At 50.1% G+C, this 26,459-nt stretch overlaps 1 protein-coding gene across 3 annotated transcripts in view; it reads right to left on the bottom strand.

Moving 5' to 3' along the window:
* Positions 1–14,884, bottom strand: part of PHACTR4 (phosphatase and actin regulator 4) — a 96,657-nt gene extending 81,773 nt beyond the window's left edge. The window contains exon 1 of one of the 3 annotated variants that reach the window (XM_050932016.1): positions 14,811–14,884. The gene's annotated coding sequence lies outside the window, so the exon portion shown is untranslated. The remainder of the gene's footprint in view (positions 1–14,810) is intronic. The other 2 variants (XM_050932015.1, XM_050932017.1) reach the window with 2 other exon arrangements.
* Between the last annotated feature and the right edge of the window lie 11,575 nt (positions 14,885–26,459).

Raw genomic sequence — 26,459 nt, 5'->3', positions numbered from 1 at the left:
ATATAAGTGCCTATTACCCGCCACCTCCGTCCCGTTTTTTCACAGTTGCTCTCTGGTAACCCTACACTATATTGCTGGGAAACTAAGAGGTCTAGGTTGCTACAGAAACACCACTACTAGTAGGGGCAGTTCCAGGCACCAGCGCAGCAAGCACGTGCCAGGGGTGGCCTGCCGATGGTCGTGAGGGCAGCAATCAGGCTGTCTTCGGCGCATGCCTGCAGGAGGTCCGCCAGTCCCACAGTTTCAGCGGTGGTTACGCCAAAGGCGCAGGACCAGCAGACCTCCGGCAGAAACGCTGCCAAATCCGTGTTACTAGGGGACCTCCCGCAGGCATGCCGCTGAAAGCTGCCTAACTGCCGTGCTTTGGGTGGCAAAATACACAGAGCTGCCCTTAACTACTAGCACCAAGTGTCAACACACCACAATTTCTCTTTTCTGCTTAATTCAGGCCATGTCTACACTAGAAAGTTTCACTGTCAGAATCTTTGCTGATACTTAGCTGCCAACATTACACACATGCACTTTGCTGCTTTTTCCAGTGCCACGCATCCTCACCATAAGAAGCTGTGTCAGCAAAAGACACTGCGCTCTATCGGCAGGCATTCCTGCATCCCCCACACCACTGTATGCAAAATTGCCTTGAGGGTCAGCAGCGCTTTACTACAGGCATGTCTTCAGTGACCATTTGCAATCAAATATGTCTGCTAGTTAATAATTTGCACAACTGCAAACATTAGAAACAGAAATTATAAATTAAACTCAACGATTTTCAATACCAGGTAGTAAATATCTTTCCTTTCATACACTGGAAGCCTTTCTGCAGCTATAGTTCAGCCCTGCATGGAGATTAAATTATCAAACAGAAAAAATAAATTAATACAATCCTAAACATTTAAGGGTCCTTTACTCAAGGGTGAAAGTAACTTACAGGACTTACTGGTACTGCTGCAGTCCTGAGGGGGGCATGGCCTCATGCGGAAGAGGCGGGGACTCGAACAGAAGAGGCGGGGCCTCTCAAAATTTAAAGGCCCTGGGGCACCATCTGTGTCTGGGAGCCCCAGGGACTTTAAATCAACCAGGGGCTCCCAGCTGAAGAGGTGGTTGGGAGCCCCCTGGGGCTCAGGGGCAAATTAAAGGGCCCGGGGCTCCGGCTACCGCGGGGAACCCCGAGCTTTGCCAGGCTGGGGCCGAGATTTAAAGGGCCCAGAGCTCCTGCCACTGCAGGGAGCCCCGAGCCCTTTAAATCCCAGAAACAGCCTGGCCACTGGAGCCCCTGCCGGGATTTAAAGAGCTCTGGGCTGCCCGCAGCTGTGGGGAGCTCTGAGCCCTTTAAATCCCCACCACAGAAGCCGATGCGGTCCAGCACAGCGTACTGGCTCTTGCCGGTACGCCGGACCGGACCGGCTTACTTTCACCTCTGCCTTTACTGCCATGAATCAAACTATAAGAGCTTTGAGCAAAGATCCTTTCCCACCCTTCTAACTGCCAACACAGAACTGCAGACTGGCAACTGTCCAACTCCATTTTGCCATGCCATTGGGCAAAAACATACACAGGCAGGAGCACAATACACTTTGGTCCCACCGATGCTCAGCACGGACCAATCAAGCAAGGCAAGGGGTGGGGAGGCAGCACTCACCAAAACTTGCCAGAACAGCAGCAGCAAAGTGGGTTTTAAAAAAAGGTTTAATTTTTCCAGAGACTACAGCTCTCAAAACAGAATAAATCCTTCAAAGAAGATCATCCACAATTCATTTACTAGTTAGAAATGTTAACATAGCCAATGTTTATACTAGAATCTTTGTTCTCTCTACCTATGTTCATCTTAAATGTTTCAATTTGAGGGGCGGGGAAAGAGATGCAATTTCTCTGTGGGTTTCTTCTCTTTTCACACGGAGATGTTAAGATTGTGCAATAAAAGTTTCACTTTGCAAGAATGTCGCTATAATTAATGAAAACCTAATGGTAAACACGTTCCCATCATGGTATGTCTCATACAGAAAGCCTCCCAAAGGCAGAGACTGAAACTATTAAACGAAGATATGTATTATGACACAGAAAGGATGATCCAAGGGAAGTAGAAAAACCAAGAATGAAACCTGACCAAATATTTAAACTGGAGAATACTAGGAAATATTTTAGAACTAAATACACGGTTATTTCAAGTTTCACAGGGATTTAAGACTTAGAATGTTAACCACTGACATTGTAAAAGCCCATGATACATACACAGTTTTATTTTCTATTCCAGTGTAAAGGCTCCAACTGAGACTGCACAGCACCCAGATGATGGGGCCCAAATATATACAGGCAGCTACTCTCTTAAGACAGGACAAGACAAGAAATAAATGCATGGAGCAAAGCGACTTGCCTCGCTTCACATGGTATGTCGGCATCAGAACTGTTAATAGAACACAGGCCTACGGGAGCCTGCAGCGTTCTTTTACTTTACTTTCCAAATCTGTGATGTGTTTGCAAAGATTATTTCCTTCCTTATGACAAGTGACACGTAACAGTCAGCATGGATTTGTTAAAAACAAATTGTGTCAAACCAACTCGATAGCTTTCTTTGACAGGGTAATGTCACGGAGTGTGGGGGAGTCAAGGCCCTGCACCCCCGGCTTCCTGCGACTCACCACGACTCTCAGCCAGCCAGTAAAACAGAAGATTTATTTAGACGACAGGAGCACAGTCCAGGACAGGTCTTGCCGGTACAGATAACAGGACCCCCTTTAGTTAGGTCTATCTGGGGGCCCCAGGGAGGCCACAGCCCTGTTGGTCGGGGCATCTCTCTTTATTTGCCAGCCAGCTCCAAACCTGAAAACTCCCTTCAGCCCTCTCCTTCCTGGCCTTTTTTCCGGCTCCTCCCCCAGCCTGTGTCCCCTTTGTCCAGTTTCGCTGGGCAGAGGTGTTACCTGGCCTCCAACCCCCTCCTGGGTTCTCAGGTTACATGCTCAGGTATCCTCCCTTCCCCAATGCAGGCAGTCCCAACAAAACTCCCGTGCCACAATCCCAGGTTAGTACTCCCCACTCAGCATTCAAAGAACACATCAAGAACATTCCCACTTTGTCACAGGTAACAAGCCTCGTGGATAGAGGGGAAGCGGTAGACGTGGTATATCTTGACTTTAGTAAAGCTTTTGACACTGTCTTGCACGACTTTCTCATAAACAAACTAGGGAAATGCAATCTAGATGGAGCTACTATAAGGTGGGTGCAAACCTGGTTGGAAAACTGTTCCCACAGAGTAATCATCAGTGGTTCACAGTCATGCTGGAAGGGTATAATGAGTGTGGTCCCACAGAGATCAGTTCTGCATCCAGTTCTGTTCAATATCTTCATCAATGATTTAGATAATGGCAAAGAGAGTGCACTGATAAAATTTGCAGACGATACCAAGCTGGGAGGGGTTGCAAGTGCTTTGGAGAATAGGATTATAATTAAAAATGATCTGGACAAACTGGAGAAATAGTCTGAAGTAAATAGGATGAAATTCAATAAGAACAAATGCAAAGTGCTCCATTTAGGAAGGAACAATCAGTTGCACACATACAAAATGGAAAATGACTGCCCAGGAAGGAGCACTGCAGAAAGGGATCTGCGGGTCCTAGCGGACCAGGAGCTAAATATGAGTCAACAGTGTAACACCGTTGCAAAAAAAGCAAACATCATTCTGGGATGTATTAGCAGGAGACACGAGAAGTAATTCTGCTCCACTCCACGCTGATTAGGCCTCAACTCCACTTGCGGGCGCCACACTTCAGGAAGAACATGGACAAATTGGAGAGAGTCCAGTGAAGAGCGACAAAAATGATTAAAGGTCTAGAAAACATGACCTATGAGGGAAGATTGAAAAAAATTGGGTTTGTTCAGTCTGGAAAAGAGAAGACTGAGAGGGGACATGATAACAGTTTTCGAGTATGTAAAAGGTTGTTCCCAAGGAGGAGGAAGAAAAATTGTTTTTCTTAACCTCTGAGATAGGACAAGAAGCAATGGGCTTAAATTGCAGCAAGGGAGGTTTAGGGTGGACTTTAGGAAAAACTTCCTAACTGTCAGGATGATTAAGCACTGGAACAAATTGCCTAGAGGTGTTGTGGAATCTCCATCATTGGAGATTTTTAAGAGCAGGTTGGACAAACACCTGTCAGGCATGGTCTAGGCCAGGGGTCGGCAACCTTTCAGAAGTGCTGTGCCGAGTCTTCATTTATTCACTCTAAGGTTTTGCATTCTGGTAAGACATTTTAACGTTTTTAGAAGGTCTCTTTCTATAAGTCTATAATATTTAACTAAACTATTGTTGTATGTAAAGTAAACAAGGTTTTTTAAAATGTTTAAGAAGCTTCATTTAAAATTAAATTAAAATGCAGAGCCCCCCAGACCAGTGGCCAGGACCTGGGCAGTGTGAGTGCCACTGAAAATCAGCTAGTGTGCTGCCTTCAGCACGCGTGCCATAGGTTGCCTATGCCTGGTCTAGATAATACTTAGCCCTGCCACGAGTGCAGGGGACTGGACTAGATGACCTCTCAAGGTCCCTTCCACTTCTAGGATTCTATGATTCGCCTTCTACAACCAATGACTGGATTGCGCTCATAGGGTCTTTTTCAAGGTATCTTAAAAAGCCGACTAAATATGTCACAGTGATGAAATTCACTGCTTTGTCTATATTAGTAATTATTGAAGTCCACCAGATATGTTCTGTATAAGCCACAGATTCTTCACAGGGAAGTGGAAACTTCAATATTCCCCAGAATAGCTGTCAGTCTTCACTAAATGCAGTATAAAAAGAGGTCGTCAGGACTGAGATATCAGATATGTACTACCAATGAATGAGCTAATTTTTCCATTTCCTCCTGATACTAGTTAGCCTACATATTCAGCAAAAATAAGTAAGTACATATCAGACAAAAGTAACAGAATAGCACTTCTAAAGTTAATGATAAATTTACTGCAAATCCTGGACTCAGGCCATAAAGAGCAATCAGATTGAGTTAGCAAGTATGAACTTCCCCCAAAGTAAGTCTGCTAGCATTACGCGTTCTGGCCTTTGCTGCCACTCCAGCACAAAGCGCAGAGAGTTAATAAAAAAGCCAGTGGCCTGAAGCCACAGCTAATTTCAAAACTCTACTGTAAAACACAGCTGCCAAGGAAAACATTACATACATTGCTCATTGGGTAATTCCACACAGAAAGCCTGATATTACATATCTAAGGCCTCAATGAACCCACAAGAGAGTTCAGGAATCATGATTAAGCACGCCAGGTACACTGGCTTCCTCACCATTTCACTGGCCAATATGCATTGGACCACAATATGCCAGAACCATGTTTGAAACATGTTTCAGCATCTTTTAAAGATATATTTCTAACATGACTGTGACAGTCTGTATCCCTATGTTCACCCTTTTTACAAAACTATAGTGATTTTGTACAAAGTATGCCTTGTGAGGTATCATTTCAAACCTCGTAATATGCTGACCATTATTGTCCTGATAAAATATGTGGGTCAACATTGCATGTAAAGTTATAAAACTCTACTGTATAACACTGCTGAGACATGCTCCAAATTTAGAAAAGCAGGCACAAACCAGTTCCTGAGAGACAAAAGGCAAACTGGCATCTCAGCCAAGTGTCAACAAAAATGGACTATCACCTGGTTAAGCAGCCATTCTCTGGAGCAAAAAGGGTGAGAGGGAGAAATGTGCATGTTGGCAAAAAACCAGTGGAAGTTTCCAGTCTCATAGACTTTCCATCACCTGAACCCCAGATAGAGATGATTCTCAAAGAAGAGAATTGCTATAAGGGGAGGAAACTCCCTAGATTATCCATCCCTTCATCTGTACTCACGGCACAGACAACACTTGAAAGACAAAGGAAGCATCACTGAACTGGGGAGGGATTCTGGCTGAAAGAGCTAGACAGTAAGCCTGCTAGAACATGTGGTGAGAGACCCCCTTTTGCTTTAAATCCACTTAGTTTGTTAAGTTTGGTATTATTTTGCATTTTACCTTTTATTTCTTTGTAACCAATTCTGATGTTTATGCCTCATTACTTGTAATCACTTAAAATCTATCTTCCTGTAGTTAATAAACTTGTTTTATTGTTTTATCTAATCCACTGTTTGTTTGAACTGAAGCATTTGGGAAACTTCATTTGGAATAACAAGATTTGTGAATATCATTTTCTATTAATTAAATGATGGACTTGATATGAGCCTGTATTGCCAGGAGGGGCTGGGCAGTATAAGATGCACATTGCTGGGGGAAAAGTCTGGGACTCAGAGTTTGCTATTGCTGCCCTGAGCACTTGTACAGTGACTTACAGGCTGGGAGTGACTTACAGGCTGAAGGTTATGTGTGGGCAGACCAGGAGTGGTAGCTTTCACAGCAAAGCAGCATAAAAGGCAACACAGCTGTTCCAGATTGTATCCTGGGTAATGTCACAATGATGTGATCCTGTCAACATGGCTGGCCAAACAATGGGCCTGATTTTACCACCACTGTCACTGATGGGACTAGAATAAGGCCCACGTTAGAAAGAGGATTTAAACACTAATTTGGCTCACAGCCCAGTATACATGAAGCTTAGGAGACCCAGAAGAATGCGGCACCTCTCATGTAGAAAAAAAGATGTGTTTCTATTTCATTCAACTATTATTTCTTTTGGCTCTGTGCAAGAATCCCTTACATGGAAGTGAAACCAAAGGGACTAACAGGATCTTTTTCACTTCTGAATCTTTCTGTGGAACACTTAATTAAACACAGTTTACAGGAGATGAAATGTGCTAACATCTATGATAGTGAGAAAACAACCTTGTTTGCAGAAGCCAGCTGGCCCATTAAGCGTATTCCAGAAATCAGCATCCTGTTATAGTTCCCAGCTGGAAATGACGGTACATCTAAAATGCAAGGCCATCCATACTTTCACATCCCTACTGGAACGGTGAATAGTAACTAAGATTATGTGGCCACATCCATACTTTCAGCGTAGCCACGTTAGCAGCACGGCTTTAAAAAACAAGTTCATAGTTCAGGCAAAAAATGGTTTAACACTCTACCCAGACAGCAAAGAACAGTTCGAGCCTTGAAGAATAATGTTTCTCCAACCAATTTTTTACTGGTGTAACTCCAAAGCCACTATAAAATGTTCTTCCCTATAACTATACCAGCCAACCCTCAGTGTAACACAGCTTATACCAGCAAAACACTAACTGCAGCTTTGCCAGTACAGCTTACACTGGTTTGGAGAGTAAAATAAACTATTCCAGCAAAAGCACTTTGATGTCAGCATAACTGAGTCTACACTAGGGCTTTTGCTGATACAATTCTTTGGTTTTTGTTTTCAATTATCACACTTCTAACATGTTGCTATACTGTACTAGCAAAGCTTCCTACTGCAGACCTGCTCTGACTTTCATGGAGTTGTTCCTGATTTATATCAGCAAAAGGGAGAGGAGAATCAGACACGAAAGGTAAAAATGGATTAGGAGCCTGGGTCCCATTACAAAAGTGAATTAGGCACTTAAGAGCCTAAGGCTTGGTCTACACTACCAACTTATGTCAGTATAACTACGTTGCTCAGGGGTGTGGAAGAGAGTGACGTGCTATAACTCCCAGCATAGGCAGTGCTGTCAACGGGAGGGCCTCTCCTGTCAACATAGAGTATCATAGATTATTAGTGTTGGAAGGGACCTCAGGAGATCATCTAGTCCAACCCCCTGCTCAAAGCAGGGCCAATCCCCAAATGGCCCCCTCAGGGATTGAACTCACAACCCTGGGTTTAGCAGGCCAATGCTCAAACCACTGAGCTATCCCTCAAATAGCTACCATCTCTCGGAGAGGTGGAGCACCTATGCTGATGGCAGAAGCTCCCCTCTCAGCATAGGTAGTGGCTTCACTAAGCTGTACTGCAGTGCAGCTGCACTACCGCAGCGCTCTTAGGGCTTGTCTATACTGGCACTTTACAGCGCTGCAACTTTCTCGTTCAGGGGAGTGAAAAAACACCCCCGAGTGCAGCAAGTTTCAGCACTCTAACGTGCCAATATAGACAGTGCACCAGTGCTGGTGCAGCAAGCGGCAGCGCTTTCATGTTACCAGTGTAGACAAGCCCTAAGCGTACACAAGCACTTGGTCTCACTGAAAGCCAATGAGGCTGATCGGTAAACAATTCTTAACTGTGTTTCATAATCAGCATATCAAAGGCACAAATACAAAAGAGTGAAGTTAGCAAACTATTTACCCAGCCCTTTCTCCCCCACATTATGGTAGAAAGCGAAGTGGTTTTCAAAAAAACAGCAAATACATTGGGTTCCTGTTTGCAAAAAAGGAATTGTTTTCACTACTGTCATCCCCTTCACATCTTTGCCACTGACGTTTTCTATCATTTCACATAAATATACCATTCAGCTAAGAGATGAAGCATGTTCCTTAAACTGATAACATCAGGGGACAATTAGTTTCTCTAATGTGGTTTGGAAAGGGCTTGAAGTCATCTGTAAATAGATTCAAATGAGCCTTATTGTGTCAACAAAGGTTTAACTGGGTACAAAAGGTGCCGATCACCTTGGTATCCTAGTCCCAATCGGGTCAAAGTAAAGTCAACAGAAAGTCTGTGTGCAGAACAGTATCTTTCAATTTAAAAGTATCTTGAAAAATAATCAAAAGTGTAGGGCTGGAAAAGACCTCAAGGGGTCATCTAGTCCATCCCCATTCACAAAGGCAGGACTGAAGATACCTAAACCATCCCTGACAGGTGTTTGTCTGACCTGTTCTTTAGAACCAGCAATGACCAGGATTCCACAACCTCTCTAGGTAACGTGTTCCAGTGCTCATCTGTCCTTAGAGTTTGAAAGATTTTCCTAATATCTAACTTAAACTTTCCTTGTTGCAAACTTCGCTGATTAGTTCTTTGCTGGTTTCTTTAAAGCTGGGTAAGTATCCATGACACAGACCCAGTAGAATAGCAGCTCCTGGTTTGGATGGGGCTGCAGTAACAATAGGTCATACCGGCCATATCACTTGGCTTAGAAGCTTGCTTCCCCATCCTGGTCTCAAGCATTCCTTCGACTATTTACTCAGTCGCTTGTAAATTAATCCTCAGAAAACAGGAACCAAAAAGTCAGACAAGATAGCACAGCGGCTTAATGCACAGGACAGTCAGAAAATCTGGGTTCTCTCTTTCCCAGTTCCCCATCAGCTGTCTAATCTCTACCTCCGCTTTTTATGGGAATATTTCCATGCCCCATAGTCATGGAGCAATTTATGCATGTTTTTAAAGCACTCTGAGATCATCCAATTGAAGGCATTATGGAAATCCCAAATGCTTGTACAGCTACATATTTTTTTACTGTGCTGAAGCCCGAGAAGCCTCTTGAGAGGGCAGCACAAAGGATTCAGACAGCAAGTTTGTGAGTAGCTGCTTTAAAGGGTACTATCTGAAAAGAGTTACGAAACACCTGCATTAGAACCAATCACAAAGGTGCGACTGCTGGTCTGCCTATTCACTGACTGACGAATGTGCGATTCCCCCAGCGTGCAGAAAAGAACTGGAACTAGTTCTCATCACAGAACACTGTCAAATCAGCAAGAACTACTAATTAACTGATAATAATAGACATCTGAAAAAGCCTTTTTCTTTACACAAAGCCAAGCACTGAGCTGCTGCAGCCCTACAGCATTCCGTTTTCCAAGCGCTCTAAAACTCACCCACAAAAGAACCTTCTCAAAGCCACAAAAAACACACGAGGTACAGAACTGTCAGAACCTCTCTCACCACAAAGAGAAATTAGGGCCCCGATCCTATCAAATGCTGAGCACCTCTAACTAAGCACCCTGTACTACACAGACTTCAGTGGGATGAGCAAGCACTCAGCACCTCACAGGATGAAGCCCTTAATCTCCATGAGCCATATTCAGTTTCCTAATTCACAGGACCTTCCTCTCATTGTGAACCAGTCCCTACCTATCATTTTGCTTGAAATAGATGCTTGAATACATTATCCATGTGCCCACGGGGGTGGGCAACAGCTCGCTCAGCACATGGCAGCACTTATGTCAATAACAATGAACTGTAATATCTGAACAACTTTCATCACCACATGGGTTTTCCTTGAGCACTTTTATGCTTATTGAATGAGCTGTTATAGCTAGTGAATAATAATCACTGACAAATGCCTGAAGCAACTTCAATATGTCCTATTTTTTTAATTTTATATATATATATAAATGCCTAAATGTGTCTAAAGTAATCAAGATTGATCAAAATACAAGTGGCTTGTTTCAATACAAATTATTTGGCTCCTGAGATTATCATCAAAATAAACTGAAGATCAAATTAACCAGTGATTGAATGATTGAATGAAGTGGAGGGCTGTGTAATCACAGATTACTGATCCAGCAGCAGGGAAACAAGGATGCAATCACATTTTCCCCCTCTGTGTCAGTCCCTCCACCCAGATCTACATTCCCACTGATGTTAGCCTCCCTTCCCTCTCCCTCTCAAGAAAGACTCAAGTCTGCTCCAGGGCTCACAGCAAATAAATCGGGTATGTCTTGATAGGGAAAACGTGCATTCTTTTTCATCATATTAGCTCACCGTGATAGCTTGCATTTTAACAAGGCTTTTCTAGCAAGTTAGAAGCTGTGTTAGACAAACATTTCAGCCTGAGAGGGGGCAGCTTAAGCAACTTTGAATATGTTAAGGAAGCCCTGCTAAGGTCTTCTCTACACAGGAAAGTTTTTTAGGTATAACCCAAGGTGTGCATTTCAACCAGTTTAGTGATATTAGTATAACTGTGCCATGTAGACACACTTATTAGACTCATAGACTCATAGGTCAGAAGGGACCAATCTGATCATCTAGTCTGACCTCCTGCACAAGGCAGGCCACAGAACCCCACCCATCCAATTTTATAACAACCCCTATCCCAGGACCGAGTTATTGAAATCCTCAAAAATGGTTTGAAGACCTCAAGCTGCAGGGAAACCACCAGCAAGCGACCCGTGCCCCATGCTGCAGGGGAAGGCGAAAAACCTCCAGGGCACCTGCCAATCCGCCCTGGAGGAAAATTCCTTCCCGACCCCAAATATGACGATCAGCTAAACCCTGAGCATGTGGGCAAGAGTCACCAGCCAGCACCCTGGTATAAGAGTACTTTTTATCAGTTTCAATTCCTGCTTTGGAAGGGGGTTGAGATAAACCAAAAAAAAAAAACCACACCTCTCTTATACTATAGTATATTGAGGGATAAGGAGGTGTTATATCAGTTTAGCTGTAACAGTGTAACCAATGAAACTTTCCCATGCAGACAAGCCCCAAAATGTAGGCTATCACCTGCCACATTGAGCTAACTAAACTCAGTTAACAAGACTGAGAAATACCCATCCCCCTTTCTGTTCATCAAGACAGGGCCCCAGGAAGCTTTGCCCTTCACCACCCACTCCAAACAAACTAGAGTATATAAAGATCTACCAGTGATTAAGTCTCTGATGTTTATATTTTTAAAAGGTGAATTCAACATTCAAAATCCATGAGCTGTCTATTTTAGGAGGTTTCTGTTCACTTTCTAGAAGAGAATTAAGAATCACTTCCTCCTCTATATTTTGTTGGAGGGTTTGTTTGTTTTTTAAATGGCTGTATCTCCACATTTCTCTAAATATTTGCACAGCTGCTTTCATACCATTCAAAATAAACATTTACACTAAAAAGATAAAGTTTGAGAAAGGGAACATTTTTAAGACCTTCAGTGTGGGGACTGGGAAGTGAGGTTTTTTACACAATAAAGCTTATGCCCAAATAAATCTGTTAGTCTTTAAGGTGTCACCGGACTCCTTGCTGTTAATGTAGAGACTGATCATGAGTGCCCCTGTCCCTTTCTGGGCACTACTAGAATACTTCATACCAATGTAAGCTCATTAATACTTTTTCAACTAACATGGCAAGTCTACATATAGGCACGTCAAGACCTCACCCTCCTCCACTTGGACAAATACAATACAAGGCACTAGTGTTAAATAATTCAGTTACATAGATAAACAATAACGGGAAAGGGAAATTTAGTTGGAAGTGAGGAAACTGTGCATTTCAAATGAGAGCTGAAACAAGAGAGAGCAGATCAAGCAAAGAGATACCAAAACGCGGTTCCAACCAGCAAAGTTGCACATACAATCTTGCAGACTAACATGGCTACCCTCTGAATCTTGCAGAGAAGGCTCTTGCATGAATGCAGAAGACTAGACTAGATAACCCCTTGAGGTCTCTTCCAGTTCTGCAATTCTATGAGGACACTATAACCAATGGGGTCATACCAGGGTAGTTAAAACTGTACAACTTGTGTGTCTAGTCAAGACCTAAGTGTTTCAAACAAACAAGGAAGCTTAGCAATAAAAGCCTTGACCAAGATTTTTCTTTTTAAATGGGGTGCATAATGTTGGGGGTCTTGAACCTATATTCACAGGCACTTCGGTGGCCTGGTTTTCAAGAAGCACCAAGCAGCTCCCAACTGATTGAAAAACGGGCTACTTAGTTAAGTGCTGAAATACTAATTTAGAGTTTAGGCACAAGTGTCTGATTTTTTCCATACGGACTCTAAACAACCCAATGAGGTTCTCTCCCATCCTGGGACTGAGGAACTTGGAAAGCGAAGCACAACCGCCCAAAACTTTGGCAACACCACAAATTCTCTCCCTCCACTCCCTTGTTCCATGGTGTTGTTTACTATAAAAGAGGTTAGCATGTTAGAGAGGGAAGGCTGAAGCTCACTGGTTTAGAGAAGCAGTATATGCCATCCCTCAAAAGCCACGAACATCCAGCTTGCCACAACAGCCAGGGGATAACCCATCTCCACATGCAGTGCAGTGAAAAGCAGCGGGTTAGGGCAACATGAGAGGGGCTTTGGTCCCTGGATTCTGTCTTGATATGGAGTTAGATATTATGCATTAAGTAAAGAAAGCCCTGGAGATAAAAGACAGCTAGGGAGGACAAGGGCAGGGGGGTGAAGTGGGGAAGACAGTAAAGGTGTCTGCATATGAAACAAGCAAGGTGGGAGAATCACAGCAGAGAGTGGGGGAGCAGCTGGGATGCTTGGGGTGGGGAAGAGAGGCAAAAGGGGACAGAGGAGAGCCAGCCCCAGACAAAAGGGGGTAAACAGAGGTCAAGGGGGGCAGCCCCAGGCAAAAAGAGGCTGAAGGACAGGGGTTGGTCATAAAATGGGGAAGGGGGGGCAGTAGGCTGAGGAACCAGGCCATAGGATGGGGAAGGGTCTCGGGGCTGAGGGAGTGGGAGCCATCCCCAGGCTGTGGGTTGGGAAAGGGTCCAGAGGGTGTGTGGAGCTAGCCCCAGGTGGGGGCAAGGGGAAGGGTTGGGGGGGGGAGCAGAGGGGTGAGGCCAGGCCATAGGATGGGGAAAGGTCCCAGGGGGAGCGGCGGTGGATTAGGAGGGTGTCAGGGGGGCAGAGGGGCCAGGCCATAGGTTGGGGAATGGTCTGGGGGGGGCAGAGGGAGTGGGGTATGGGAGGTGAGGAAGGGTCTTGGGCTGGCAAAAGGAGGGGAGATAGGGGGAAGGGACGCAGGGGAGATGTGGAGGGTCTTGGGGGGAACCAGAGGGGGCGGGCTGTAGGATGGGGAAGGTCTCGGGGGGGGCAGGAGTGGGGTATGGGGTGTAAGGAAGGGTCTCGAGGGGGTAGAGGGAGGGGGTAGGGGTGATGGGAAGAGCCTCGGGGGGGACAGAGGGAGGGGAGATGGGGGGAAGGGTCCTGGGGGGATGGGGAAGGTCTCGGGGGGCAGAAGGAGGGGGTCTAGGGGGTGAGGAAGGGTCAAGGGGGGCAGAGGGAGGGAAGATAGGGCAGAAGGAGGGGAAAGATCTCGGGGGCAGAGGGAGGGGGGATAGGGCAGAAGAAGGGGGAGGAAGGGGTATGGGGGTGAGGAAGGGTCTCGGGGGGCAGAAGGAGGGGGAGGATCTCGGGGGGGGCAGAGTGAGGGGTATGGGGGTGAGGAAGGGTCGAGGGGGGCAGAAGGAGGGGCAGAATATCGGGGGCAGAGGGAGGGGTATGGGGGTGAGGAAGGGTCGAGGGGGGAAGAGGGAGGGGGACGGGGCAGAAGGAGGGGGAGGATATCGGGGGCAGAGGGAGGGGTATGGGGGGTGAGGAAGGGTCGAGGGGGGCAGAGGGAGGGGGATGGGGCAGAAGGAGGGGGAGGATCTCGGGGGGCAAAGGGAGGGGGACTGGGCAGAAGGAGGGGGAGGATCTCGGGGGGGCAGAGGGAGGGGGATGGGGGTGAGGAAGGGTCGAGGGGGGAAGAGGGAGGGGGACGGGGCAGAAGGAGGGGAAGGATCTCGGGGGGCAGAGGGAGGGGCATGGGGGGTGAGGAAGGGTCGAGGGGGGCAGAGGGAGGGGGACGGGGCAGAAGGAGGGGGAGGATCTCGGGGGGCAAAGGGAGGGGGACGGGGCAGAAGGAGGGGGAGGATCTCGGGGGGCAGAGGGAGGGGGATGGGGATGAGGAAGGGTCTCGGGGGGCAGAAGGAGGGGGAGGATCTCGGGGGGGCAGAGGGAGGGGGTATGGAGGTGAGGAAGGGTCGAGGGGGGCAGAGGGAGGGGGATGGGGATGAGGAAGGGTCTCGGGGGGCAGAAGGAGGGGGAGGATCTCGGGGGGCAAAGGGAGGGGGACGGGGCAGAAGGAGGGGGAGGATCTCGGGGGGCAGAGGGAGGGGGTATGGGGGTGAGGAAGGGTCGAGGGGGAGGGGCAGAAGGAGGGGGGCGAAGGTCCCGGGGGCTCCCGGCCACCCCCAGCCAGGAGGGGCGCGGGGCGGCATCGCCTCACCTGGCTGGGTCCCGCCCCGGCTCCGCTCTGCCCCGCGGCAGCCCCCGGCTCGCAGCGCGCTCGGCGCGTGCCCGGAAGCCCGGCAGGCTGCGGGCCTGGGGAGGGGCGCGCGGGGCATGCCGGGACTCGTAGTCCGGGGGGGGCAGCGTGAGGGGGCGGGGATGTGATGGGATAGTAACTTGGGGGATTGGTGCTGTGAGTAGGGGCGGGTTGGGGAGCAGTCAGGGTTGAGGAGCGGAGGGGGGTGGTTTGGGGAGCAGTCAGGGTTGAGGAGCGGAGCAGGGGCGGTTTGGGGAGCGGTCAGGGTTGGGGAGCGGAGGAGAGGCGGTTTGGGGAGCGGTCAGGGTTGAGGAGCGGAGGAGGGGCGGTTTGGGGAGCAGTCAGGGTTGAGGAGCGGAGCAGGGGCGGTTTGGGGAGCAGTCAGGGTTGAGGAGCGGAGGAGAGGCGGTTTGGGGAGCAGTCAGGGTTGGGGAGCGGAGGAGGGGTGGTTTGGGGAGCAGTCAGGGTTGAGGAGCGGAGGAGGGGTGGTTTGGGGAGCAGTCAGGGTTGGGGAGCGGAGGAGGGGCGGTTTGGGGAGCAGTCAGGGTTGGGGAGCGGAGGAGAGGCGGTTTGGGGAGCAGTCAGGGTTGGGGAGCGGAGGAGGGGCGGTTTGGGGAGCGGTCAGGGTTGCGGAGCGGAGCAGGGGCGGTTTGGGGAGCAGTCAGGGTTGGGGAGCGGAGGAGGGGCGGTTTGGGGAGCGGTCAGGGTTGGGGAGCGGAGCAGGGGCGGTTTGGGGAGCGGTCAGGGTTGGGGAGCGGAGGAGGGGCGGTTTGGGGAGCGGTCAGGGTTGGGGAGCGGAGGAGAGGCGGTTTGGGGAGCGGTCAGGGTTGAGGAGCGGAGGAGGGGCGGGTTGGGGAGCAGTCAGGGTTGAGGAGCGGAGGAGGGGCGGTTTGGGGAGCGGTCAGGGTTGGGGAGCGGAGCAGGGGCGGTTTGGGGAGCGGTCAGGGTTGGGGAGCGGAGGAGGGGCGGTTTGGGGAGCGGTCAGGGTTGGGGAGCGGAGCAGGGGCGGTTTGGGGAGCAGTCAGGGTTGGGGAGCGGAGGAGGGGCGGTTTGGGGAGCAGTCAGGGTTGGGGAGCGGAGGGGGGTGGTTTGGGGAGCAGTCAGGGTTGAGGAGCGGAGGAGGGGCGGTTTGGGGAGCGGTCAGGGTTGAGGAGCGGAGGAGGGGCGGTTTGGGGAGCGGTCAGGGTTGGGGAGCGGAGGAGAGGCGGTTTGGGGAGCAGTCAGGGTTGCGGAGCGGAGCAGGGGCGGTTTGGGGAGCAGTCAGGGTTGAGGAGCGGAGGAGGGGCGGTTTGGGGAGCAGTCAGGGTTGAGGAGCGGAGGAGGGGCGGTTTGGGGAGCGGTCAGGGTTGGGGAGCGGAGGAGAGGCGGTTTGGGGAGCAGTCAGGGTTGGGGAGCGGAGCAGGGGCGGTTTGGGGAGCGGTCAGGGTTGAGGAGCGGAGGAGGGGCGGTTTGGGGAGCGGTCAGGGTTGAGGAGCGGAGGAGGGGCGGTTTGGGGAGCAGTCAGGGTTGCGGAGCGGAGCAGGGGCGGTTTGGGGAGCAGTCAGGGTTGGGGAGCGGAGGAGGGGCGGTTTGGGGAGCGGTCAGGGTTGCGGAGCGGAGGAGGGGCGGGTTGGGGAGCGGTCAGGGTTGGGGAGCGGAGGAGAGGCGGTTTGGGGAGCAGTCAGGGTTGGGGAGCGGAGCAGGGGCGGTTTGGGGAGCAGTCAGGGTTGGGGAGCGGAGCAGGGGCGGTTTGGGGAGCAGTCAGGGTTGGGGAGCGGAGGAGGGGCGGTTTGGGGAGCAGTCAGGGTTGCGGAGCGGAGGTGGGGCGGTTTGGGGAGCAGTCAGGGTTGAGGAGCGGAGGGGGGTGGTTTGGGGAGCAGTCAGGGTTGGGGAGCGGAGCAGGGGCGGTTTGGGGAGCGGTCAGGGTTGGGGAGCGGAGGAGAGGCGGTTTGGGGAGCGGTCAGGGTTGAGGAGCGGAGCAGGGGCGGTTTGGGGAGCGGTCAGGGTTGAGGAGCGGAGCAGGGGCGGTTTGGGGAGCGGTCAGGGTTGGGGAGCGGAGGAGGGGCGGTTTGGGGAGCAGTCAGGGTTGGGGAGCGGAGGAGGGGCGGGTTGGGGAGCAGTCAGGGTTGGGGAGCGGAGGAGGGGCGGTTTGGGGAGCAGTCAGGGTTGGGGAGCGGAGCAGGGGCGGTTTGGGGAGCGGTCAGGGTTGGGGAGCGGAGCAGGGGCGGTTTGGGGAGCAGTCAGGGTTGGGGAGCGGAGCAGGGGCGGTTTGGGGAGCAGTCAGGGTTGGGGAGCGGAGGAGGGGCGGTTTGGGGAGCGGTCAGGGTTGAGGAGCGGAGCAGGGGCGGTTTGGGGAGCGGTCAGGGTTGGGGAGCGGAGGAGGGGCGGTTTGGGGAGCAGTCAGGGTTGGGGAGCGGAGCAGGGGCGGTTTGGGGAGCGGTCAGGGTTGGGGAGCGGAGCAGGGGCGGTTTGGGGAGCAGTCAGGGTTGGGGAGCGGAGGAGGGGCGGTTTGGGGAGCGGTCAGGGTTGAGGAGCGGAGCAGGGGCGGTTTGGGGAGCGGTCAGGGTTGGGGAGCGGAGGAGGGGCGGTTTGGGGAGCAGTCAGGGTTGAGGAGCGGAGGAGGGGCGGTTTGGGGAGCAGTCAGGGTTGGGGAGCGGAGCAGGGGCGGTTTGGGGAGCGGTCAGGGTTGGGGAGCGGAGGAGGGGCGGTTTGGGGAGCGGTCAGGGTTGGGGAGCGGAGCAGGGGCGGTTTGGGGAGCGGTCAGGGTTGAGGAGCGGAGGAGGGGCGGTTTGGGGAGCGGTCAGGGTTGGGGAGCGGAGGAGAGGCGGTTTGGGGAGCGGTCAGGGTTGCGGAGCGGAGCAGGGGCGGTTTGGGGAGCAGTCAGGGTTGAGGAGCGGAGGAGGGGCGGTTTGGGGAGCAGTCAGGGTTGGGGAGCGGAGCAGGGGCGGTTTGGGGAGCAGTCAGGGTTGGGGAGCGGAGGAGGGGCGGTTTGGGGAGCGGTCAGGGTTGGGGAGCGGAGCAGGGGCGGTTTGGGGAGCGGTCAGGGTTGAGGAGCGGAGGAGGGGCGGTTTGGGGAGCGGTCAGGGTTGAGGAGCGGAGGAGGGGCGGTTTGGGGAGCGGTCAGGGTTGAGGAGCGGAGGAGGGGCGGTTTGGGGAGCAGTCAGGGTTGGGGAGCGGAGCAGGGGCGGTTTGGGGAGCGGTCAGGGTTGGGGAGCGGAGGAGGGGCGGTTTGGGGAGCGGTCAGGGTTGAGGAGCGGAGCAGGGGCGGTTTGGGGAGCGGTCAGGGTTGGGGAGCGGAGGAGGGGCGGTTTGGGGAGCGGTCAGGGTTGAGGAGCGGAGGAGGGGCGGTTTGGGGAGCGGTCAGGGTTGGGGAGCGGAGCAGGGGCGGTTTGGGGAGCGGTCAGGGTTGGGGAGCGGAGGAGGGGCGGTTTGGGGAGCGGTCAGGGTTGGGGAGCGGAGCAGGGGCGGTTTGGGGAGCGGTCAGGGTTGAGGAGCGGAGGAGGGGCGGTTTGGGGAGCGGTCAGGGTTGGGGAGCGGAGGAGAGGCGGTTTGGGGAGCGGTCAGGGTTGGGGAGCGGAGGAGAGGCGGTTTGGGGAGCGGTCAGGGTTGGGGAGCGGAGCAGGGGCGGTTTGGGGAGCGGTCAGGGTTGGGGAGCGGAGGAGGGGCGGTTTGGGGAGCGGTCAGGGTTGGGGAGCGGAGCAGGGGCGGTTTGGGGAGCAGTCAGGGTTGAGGAGCGGAGGAGGGGCGGTTTGGGGAGCGGTCAGGGTTGCGGAGCGGAGGGGGGCGGTTTGGGGAGCGGTCAGGGTTGGGGAGCGGAGGAGGGGCGGTTTGGGGAGCGGTCAGGGTTGGGGAGCGGAGGAGGGGCGGTTTGGGGAGCGGTCAGGGTTGGGGAGCGGAGGAGGGGCGGTTTGGGGAGCGGTCAGGGTTGAGGAGCGGAGGAGGGGCGGTTTGGGGAGCGGTCAGGGTTGGGGAGCGGAGGAGGGGCGGTTTGGGGAGCGGTCAGGGTTGGGGAGCGGAGGAGGGGCGGTTTGGGGAGCGGTCAGGGTTGGGGAGCGGAGGAGAGGCGGTTTGGGGAGCAGTCAGGGTTGAGGAGCGGAGGAGGGGCGGTTTGGGGAGCAGTCAGGGTTGCGGAGCGGAGCAGGGGCGGTTTGGGGAGCAGTCAGGGTTGGGGAGCGGAGGAGGGGCGGTTTGGGGAGCAGTCAGGGTTGGGGAGCGGAGGAGGGGCGGTTTGGGGAGCAGTCAGGGTTGCGGAGCGGAGGAGGGGCGGTTTGGGGAGCAGTCAGGGTTGGGGAGCGGAGCAGGGGCGGTTTGGGGAGCAGTCAGGGTTGAGGAGCGGAGGAGGGGCGGTTTGGGGAGCAGTCAGGGTTGGGGAGCGGAGGAGAGGCGGTTTGGGGAGCAGTCAGGGTTGGGGAGCGGAGGAGAGGCGGTTTGGGGAGCAGTCAGGGTTGAGGAGCGGAGGAGAGGCGGTTTGGGGAGCAGTCAGGGTTGGGGAGCGGAGGAGAGGCGGTTTGGGGAGCAGTCAGGGTTGGGGAGCGGAGGAGGGGCGGTTTGGGGAGCAGTCAGGGTTGGGGAGCGGAGGAGGGGCGGTTTGGGGAGCAGTCAGGGTTGGGGAGCGGAGGAGGGGCGGTTTGGGGAGCAGTCAGGGTTGCGGAGCGGAGGGTGGGGTAATTTGGGGTTGGAGCTGGGGTAGTTTGGAAGGCTGGGTGCTGGAGGAATTTGGAGGTCGGAGACTAATAAGCGTACTTGGCGGTAGTGAGGTTGGGATACTTTATGAATGGTGTGTGCATAATTTGGGGAGGTTAGAGGTAGTATGAGGGGTGAGTTTGTGGAGGCCACTTGGAGGGAGTTGAAGGTAACTTGGGGAGATTATCTAATTTGGGGGCGATGTGCAGGGGAATAATTTAGGGAGTCCAGGGACGGGGAGGAGAGGTGCACAGGGAAAGATGAGGATTAGTACATGGAATGGGTGGCTGAGGAAGTTGCATGAGGGGTAAACATAAGGGGAAACGTGGGTATCTCATGCATGCTGTGTGCAGAGGGTGTGTCACGTCTGGCTCCTTTTAACTGAAACTGCCCATTGACCATAAGAAGGTTTTGAGAATTTCTCTAGTGGGGCATTTAAAATCATTTATACTGCCACCAAACCTCTAAATTAGTCTGTATAATTACTCAGGACAAGGAGTTGTCTTCCTTACCCTTCTGAATTAGTTTTATGAGAGTAGGTTTTGACAGAGGCTGAATCACTATTAGGCCATACCTCCCAGTTATATTCTCCTATATAATATAATCAGACACAAGGAGCAAGGGAATAGGAGATAGCTCTCATTTTGAGTAGCAGTAAACCTAACTAAACACAATTGTTATTCTTACTTATTATTTGTATTATCATAGCACCATAGCACCTAGTCATGGATCAGGACCATGCTGTGCTAGGGGCCGTACAAACATGTATACCGAATAGGAGGTGGAATATTTATTGTTCAAAACATGGCATTTTTCTTTCATAGGAAATTTTGACATTCCAACATTACATTACATTCCAGATATGAACAAAATGGCAAAATATCAAAACTCTTCATGAAATGAAAAATCTTGAAAAGTTTCACATCTGAAGCACTTAAATGGAAAAATTCAACACTATTGATTGAAACAAAATGATTCAACATCTCAAAATGACATTCTTCCTTGCAGTTCTCCCGATTGGAAAAAAAAATTAAAAATTCTGACAAAAATCACATCCTTTTTTGATCAGAGGAATTTTTTTCTGTGAAAATTTTCAACCGGATTGATTACAGTAGGAAATACTTGTTATATGCAGGAAAAATCATGAAACGTAACTCCCAACTAACCATTTACTTGTCTAAAAACAAACTACACACAATAGCATAAATGGAGACCCTCAGTCCATATAGAAGTCCTCCGGTGTGGCTGAACACAGATGAACCAATTTCCCTTAAGGCAAGTTTATTTGCTTGACTTGTACCTTGGTAATAAATTTCCTTCTGGTTGTATCACAAGAGGAGCTACGCAACTCTACTTTCCTAGAGGACTGCCAGCCCTTCCAAGTCCTTCCCACACAAAATCCTTCCACCACCTCTACTGTAAATTGGAGGATGTCTTCACCTGAGGGCAGCCTCCAAATAAACTCTGTCATCATGCTAATGCTTAGAGAGACAAGGTGGGTGAGGTAATATCTTTTATTGGACCAACTTCTACTGGTGAGAGAGACAAGCTTTTGAGCCACACAGAACTCTACAGTGATAGGGGAAACCGCTTTCCAGTGCTGTATTAAATGTCTACACTACAGTGGCTTAGTCTCAATGCTGCAGCTAAATACCTTTGAGGATCTGGCCTGTGTGCCTCAGTTCCCCATGTGTAAAACTTACCTACCTTACAGGAATCTTGTGAGGATAAATACATTCAAGGTGGTGAAGGCTTCAGATACTATGGTGATGGGAGCCAGACAAGTACTATGGATACATATCAATGAGAACATCCAGGGCTAAGTTCAATAGGATAAACAAAAATATGATGGATATAAACCCTGCAGCCAGTTCTGCTATAGACTTTTGGTGTCACTTCATTTCTCTGTGCCTCTCTAAAATGGGGAAAATACTACGTCCCTTCTTACTCTACATGTATAAGGGTAGGAAGAGAATTTGAACTGCAAACTCTTTGAGGCAGGGACTCTTACAGTGTGTGTGTACAATACCTGGTACAGTTCGCCCTGATCATCACTGGGAACTCCAGGGGTCTTGTAATACAAATAATACTAAAAATATATAGTTTCTAAAGTCTATCAGAGTTCTTATATGGCCTCAGCACTGTCGTATTTCAGACTCATAAACGTTAGTAAATTTACCCTTACAGGGCCCCTATGTGGCAAGGCAGAGCTATTATCCAGATGGGGAACTGAGGCACAGAAAAGTTACATTATTTTCCCCAGGTCACCCAGGAAGAGCCAAGAATTGAATGTAGGTCTTCAGTGCCTTGAGCACAAGACCATTTTGCCTTCTTTATGAGACTTAGGTACAAAGGGTGCCTTTGAAACCACAGAGGGTCCTTTCACACTGTTGATTGCTCTGCAGATTTTCATTTGATGCAGGAACGAAGGCTGTGCATGTACCAATATTTTAGTCAAGCCTGTGCTCTATGGACGTTCCCTGTCCCATGCAGTAAACGACCTGAGACTTAGGCTATATTTACACGTCGGCATGTAATGTGCATACGCTGCAGGCCTCACCCCCCTCACCAGCACGAGTATAAATAGCAGAGTAGATGATGAGGCACAGCGTAGGTGAATAAAGACATGCCTGAACCTAGGGTGGCTCTCTACGTGCCCAAACAGTGCCTACCCTGGCTACACTGCTAAATTTAGCCTGCTGCTGGAGCAGTGAAAGGTTCTGTCAGGGAGGCAATGGGAAAAGGTTTGATCCCACTACAGCAGGGGTTCTCAAACTGGGGGTCGAGACCCCTCAGGGGGTCGCCAGCTGTCAGCCTCCACCCCAAACCCCACGTTCCCTCCAGCATTTATAACAGTGTTAAATATATAAAAAAGTGTTTTTAATTTATAAGGCGGGGTCACACACACAGGCTTGCTATGTGAAAGGGGTCACCAGTACTAAAGTTTGAGAACCACTGCACTACAGGGAGCTGCTGGAACCTTTCCCCACAACAGTGAAAGACTCCAGCAGCGGGGAAAGGTTCTGGCAGTTTCCCACTGCCAAGCCTTTGTCTGCTGCCTCCCCCCTGCCAGAGCCTTTCCCTGCCACACGGAGCTACACACCGCAGCGTGGGCACAGCATGCTTTTCACTGCAGCATGTAACTACCCACCCTCCGCCCCGCTGCCAGAGTAGACAAGGCCTTATGAAGACCTGCTCTTCCTTGTTCTAGCTGCTTTATGGATGCAAATAGTTTGACGCTGGAAGTCCTCTGCTGTGATGGGATTCTGTCAGAGATACATTTTTGCAAGTCAGAAATGGTCTGTTCCTTGTTGATGCATAAATAAATTATTAGTGTGAAATGGGTGTGTGCATTGCTTCTGTACATTTTTTACTCTCTGCTATTTACGGCCTGTTCCTGCTACATTAATAAATGCGCTGGTTTTCCAGCGCTTTCTGTTTCCATCTGCTGTGACTCCTCTAGCCAGAGACTCCATTGCCCTTCCTTCCCCAATTCACAACCTCCTGGTTTACTGGGCCCCACGCCCACCAGGAACTATGGAGCGCTTAAAATCCTGAAGACCCATGCTTCCCGCCACTGGAAATCTCTCTCAGAGCTTCACAGTAGTGGGGCCAGGGGGGAGCTGTAGGGTTCTCTCTTGACTAGGAAAGTCATTCATCATCAAGGTGGTGCTGTAGCTTATACCCCCTCTCAAGCCTTATCTGTATGCCTAGAAGCTGCAGGAATGCAGACAAAGGTGACCTCTGGGGCAGTAAGTAACCATCTTGCCTGAGGATTCAGGACAGCTTTCTCTCCAGGGTAAGTCAATGAGTAACCTGCTGCTGTTAGCTGAATTAGAGGAGCTGGGCAAACAATTTGACCTTGTTCATGCCACAGTGAGCGCTGTGGACTCCACGGACATTAGGTTGCAGGCAGAGTGAACAAGCTAGAAGCTAAAGTAGGTGCCTCTGGGCAGGAAAGATGGGAAGCAAGTCATAGAATGCAGTTGTGAAAATAGAGAGCATGTCATATGCTATTGCACAAGCTTTGTGAAAGAAATGGCCAAGCCCTTTTGTTTTGCCTGGAATCTAGTGGGCGTCATATCAATACATATATGGATAATAATAGCCATCTAAATATGAAGGGATGAGGACAATGGCAAATACCCCACAAAGATATGCTTATTAATTCCTTGTGTGATGGTAGGACATAGAAGCCCCAGTAAGGATCTCGTTGCGCTAGGTGCTGCACACACATGGTATGAAAGTCTCTTCTCCAAAGATCTTATGATCTAATTAAATTAACCAGCTTTTGGGAGGAGAAACTTTTGCCAAATTCCTTCCAGTTTTCCATTGTCCTTGATAATTATCCTACTGTGGATGGTACTAAAGGACACCAGCACAGTCAGAACGCTAGCTAGGCAGTTACCAGGTGACCCCGTGTAAACGACTTCATCACCTCTGTGCCTCAGTTTTCCCATCTATAACATGGAGAGAATCTAGTGCAAGTTGCAGTCATCGTGGATAGTTCTCTGAAGATGTCCACGCAGTGTGCAGAGGCGGTCAAAAAAGCAAACAGGATGTTAAGAATCATTAAAAAGGAGATCGAGAATAAGACTGAGAATATATTATTGCCCTTATATAAATCCATGGTACGCCCACATCTCAAATACTGTGTACAGATGTGGTCTCCTCACCTCAAAAAAGATATTCTAGCGCTAGAAAAGGTTCAGAAAAGGGCAACTAAAATGATTAGGGGTTTGGAGAGGGTCCCATATGAGGAAAGATTAAAGAGGCTAGGCCTCTTCAGCTTGGAAAAGAGGAGACTAAGGGGGGATATGATAGAGGTATATAAAATCATGAGTGATGTAGAGAAAGTGGATAAGGAAAAGTTATTTCCTTATTCCCGTAATACAAGAACTAGGGGTCACCAAATGAAATTAATAGGCAGCAGGTTTAAAACAAATAAAAGGAAGTTCTTCTTCACACAGCGCACAGTCAACTTGTGGAACTCCTTGCCTGAGGAGGTTGTGAAGGCTGGGACTATAACAGTGTTTAAAAGGGAACTGGATAAATTCATGGTGGCTAAGTCCATAAAAGGCTATTAGCCAGGATGGGTAAGGAATGGTGTCCCTGGCCTCTGTTCATCAGAGGATGGAGATGGATGGCAGGAGAGAGATCACTTGATCATTGCCTGTTAGCTTCACTCCCTCTGAGGCACCTGGCATGGGCCACTGTAAGTAGACAGATACTGGGCTAGAAGGACCTTTGGTCTGACCCAGTACGGCCGTTCTTATGTTCTTATGGATGGGAGGCGCTGGGAGAGGGAACTGATATATTACTATGGCTCTTTGCCAATGTACATTGGTGAAGTCTGACTCCTTCTCCAGCTCAGGCTGGCCCCCCCTGCTGTAATTTTTTTTATTAGTTGTGTTTAGTGTTCTCAGGCAACAAGTGTTAGACTGTGCAGGAGTTTGTGAATCATTTAGAACAGCAAAGGTTCTGTGGGCACTCAGATAACCGAAGTCTCGTGGCTAAATACAATTCTTTCTTCGTTTCCATTTTATAGCCCTAAGGGGACAAATTCAGTCCAGATCTAAATTGGCTCAAATCCTTTGATGTCCCTAAAATTGCAGCTGCTCACACAACAGCCGAGTATCATTCAATATCCCTAAGGCCATGGAGGTGGAGGCGGGTCAGGAAAGCTGAGCTAGAACTCAAAGGGGACCTCTGCCAAGGGGTCTGCAGAGCTGCCTGCATCACTCTGGTGAAGTCAGTGATGATGTTTCTGAGACCACCACCACAATCTAACTATACAGAGAAATTGATCAGATAGCGAGCACAGAAGACACCATTCCACGGTTGCTGTTCCAGAATAGCCCCCCCTGGGCACACGCTATTAAACTGCACCCATTATTCTGGAATCAAGTAATTATTATTCTGGAATGGTGGGTCCGCCTGGAGAGATATTCCACAATCACTATTGCACAACAGTGTATTTCACAAGAGCTATTCTGGTCAAATTCCTGTGGAGACAAACCCTAAGACTCTCTGAAGATGGATTTAGTTTTGAGGCCAACTAAAATAAACATGGAGCCCCTCTGTGCTCCCTGCACAGATGCTTAATATTAGCCGGTCTTTACTAGTTGCTTCCTTGGTTCAGATTCAACCACAAATGATCAAATTTATGGATGTCACTAAAACTAAAGGGGGGACAAACACACAGGATGCCAGGAACAAACAGTGAAGGGGCAGGATGGAGAGATTAGAGGAGACAACAGAGGAGATACAGTCCTAAAAAAATAGAAATAAAACAACACTGCTACAAAGTGAAAGGAGGGGAGGGGAGCAATGTAGCCTGACAACTGAGCCTGTCACATTCAAGCAAGTGCTTGTTTCCCTGGCACTGCCCTCAGATGACTTCTTTGTGTAGCCAAGTTGCTGCAGGGATGGTCTGGCATCAAGACTAGGAGATAAAGCTTTCACTAGAGGATGGGTCTGCCTTGAAAAGTGGGGCACAAAAGTCTGAGAACCACTGAGTCAGCTAAATCTTGGATGCATTCTTCAGTAGCACTAAGGACTAATTAGACGTGAACGGATCAATAACACCCATATTTTAATGTCGTGCAGGGCTCTGTGCTCCCAGTGGGTGCTTAAACTGCTGAACATTACAACATAACAAGGTCAGGGGAACACGGCATTAAAAACCTATGACAGCTCCCGAATACCAAGTAGCGTGTACACACAGAGAGAGAGATTTATGGTAGGTCTGCCCCTCCCCAGTTTAAGAAATGCAAGAACAGCTGCATTGGGACTATCTGTACCGCAGCCGCAGAGGAAGGACCACCGTTTTAGCTTCTCAAATCATAATCACTAGGATGCAACACAGAGGATTTCCAAGCATGTAGCAGTTAAAGGAACCTCATTGAGATCAATGACACCAAGAGGGTTAAAACCAAACACAGAGGA

Source organism: Gopherus flavomarginatus, chromosome 22, assembly GCF_025201925.1.
Source record: "Gopherus flavomarginatus isolate rGopFla2 chromosome 22, rGopFla2.mat.asm, whole genome shotgun sequence".
NCBI classification, from domain to species: domain Eukaryota; kingdom Metazoa; phylum Chordata; order Testudines; family Testudinidae; genus Gopherus; species Gopherus flavomarginatus.
Note: the sequence above shows the minus strand (reverse complement) of the source record. Positions and strands in the feature narration are given on the sequence as shown.